Here is a 2,695-nt window from a genome sequence, read left to right on the forward strand (position 1 = left end):
AGGGGATGACAGAGAGCTGGTTTCAGCCCAATACCGCAGGCCACGCCCCTTGGGAGGGCTCCAGACACCAAAGCTCATGGCTGGTGAGCACTACTGTGGCAGCGAGAGCCTCTCTGGATTGGGATTGATTGGGCAGGAGCCACAGCAGGCACAGTGTGGCCAGGATGAGCAAGAGCGGCATGTAGGAGCTGCAGGCAGCGTTAGACTGCAGGTTTGGGCCTGATCCCTGCAGGCCACCCAGAGGCACCCCAGCGGTGCAAGATTTTGTGCACCAGGCTTCTAGTATTTACATAAACTCAATGCTTATAAAGCTATGTGGGGCACAATTTCTTTTCTTTCTAACTTCCTTCCTTTGTTCCATCCTTTCTCCCTCCTCCTCTCTCCCCCCTCTCTCTACTTGCCTCTTCCTTCCTTCTGCTATTTCTTTCTCTCCCTGTTCCCTCTTTTTCTTCCTTCCTGTTCTCTCTCTCTCTCTCTCTCTCTCTCTCTCTCTCTCTCTCTCTCTTTCTCTCACAGCCATATTGAGATGATCCATTATATAAATTACCCCAGATCTGAAAGGTAATTTTCTACCCACCCTGAGTTGGAATTGGCACCACTAATTTTTGCCTGTCCTGGTCATGGAATAACTAAAACCCCACAAATTGTAGAAAGACCACAGACTTCTGTGTTTTCTCTGGCACTGAGGATGGAGCCTATATTTCTGGCAGATTCACCATCCTAGTGCTTTGGCTGTTCTGCTGCTGGGACACTGAGTCCACCTTCCTGACCCACAGTGACTATCAGGACATGGCCAATTGGGATGGCAGGCACATAGAGGGCCACTTGAGACAAACTTCCAGCTGACAATGATCAGGAATGGATGCAGCCCAAGCTCAGAACCACAGCTGCCTCGAGGGCCTGTCTGCCTTGTTTGGTCCCCTCCAGTTTTCCTATAATGCCCTTCCTTACCTTTCAGATCTGGAGTCTTATGGTTTCTACTAAAAAGGAAAAAAATCTGAGTTGTCCTTAACTAATTACAGGCATCCAGAGGGTGAAAGGATGAGAAAAGAGAGGTTAATCCTTTAGCAATTGCAGGGCAAACCAACAAAGACTACTTACCTTCCTGAGTGTGCATTGAAACTTTGAGTTAACTTTCAGGGGTCTATTTCTCCAATTACCTAAAGAGAACAGCTAGGTGCGATGGAGCCCTAGGAACCTATGCTTCTTGCTTAGTCATGAACTTTCCAGACTGTTGCCCACACCATCCAAAGGAGCAAGCATTTCTTCCTGATGAACTCTGCACCTATCCCAGAGCTAGCTCTGCTTCAGCGCCCCCCACCAACCCCCTTTAACTGTAGACAATGTAAACTCTTTAAAACAGCTCACATCGACAGAACCTGGCTAGAGAACCTCGCTATGCTGATCAACTGAACGCTGTCTCCATGTCATTCCTTCTTCGCCGACTCTATCCACACCTTTGGGAACCCCTGGACCTGCTGGGGCTGGACCCCAACAGGAAATGTATAGTAATGCTGTGAACCACACAATGGAAGTGAAGTGAATTCACCAAAATAATGAGGGATTCATTGAATAACTTAGTGGAAAAAGAGCCCTGAGTATTGGAAGACAATTCTCCAGGGTCTTTCTTATTTCTGCATATCTTTGTGAAGTGAACAGATTGAAGAGACCTTAAATGCTGAGAAGTTTTAACAAGATAATGGTTTATAGCATGATTCTAAAGTCCTGATATTAAGAAGATGATGGAAAAGGACCTAACTTTAAGTATAATAAAATTTTTCTTGTGCTACTAAAAAATAAATAAATAAATAAATAAATAAATAAATAAATAAATAAAACAGCTCACATCTTTCTTTCCCCTCCCTGATGTATAAGAAAAGACTTTTCTTCTTTCATTGTACTGAGTGTTTCTGACTTTACCTACTAAATTGTGCACTCAAGAAACATGCGGAGTGAATGAATGTACGAATGAATGAGCATTTCTATGCCGCTCTTAGAAAGATGATGATGATTCTACCTACAAAAGGAGAAACTGAGGCACAGAGGGAGTCAGTTGGTGACTTCATATGAGGTGGGCCTGACCTGGGGCTAAACGTTGTGAGTCCAGATTCAGTACTCTGTCCGCCAGCACCTCCCCCTTGGGTCACAATGGAACATGGGACAGGGACAAGCCCTGGGGAAAACTTCAGAGGCAGGTAGGCAGGCAGTTCTGGAGACAAAGGAGAAGGATTCTAACCCCAACTCAAGCTGTCAAAGGCTGCTTTCCATTGGCCACTTTACTTTACGTATCTGTAACTAGCTTATATCTGAAATGGAAAGGATAATACAATTCTGTAACCACACCTACTGAACATTTGATGAACTAGACTGAGATTTCTGGAACTCGGGGGTCATGTCTGTTTTGCTTGCAGCTGTTTCCTGGCACCTGGCATACTAGCTGGCACATAACAGGTGCTCATTAAGTGTTTGTTAGGAAGTGATAAGTGGAAGTTGAAATGTACACAACCATTGTCACTGTCAACTAAAAAAGCTTTTCTTCCTGGTTCCAAGATACCTCCTCCACAGTTAATCAACTCTGGTGGCTCAGCTCCAAGCTCTGCCCTCACCCTTCACCCTCCCCACACGTGGGTGGGACAAAACTTCCAGACTGGCCTGAGGTGGTCAGAGCCAGTCAGAGGTCCAGACTCATTGCACC

The sequence above is a fragment of the Myotis nattereri genome (genome assembly GCF_964212035.1).
Source record: "Myotis nattereri genome assembly, chromosome: 3".
NCBI lineage: Eukaryota > Metazoa > Chordata > Mammalia > Chiroptera > Vespertilionidae > Myotis > Myotis nattereri.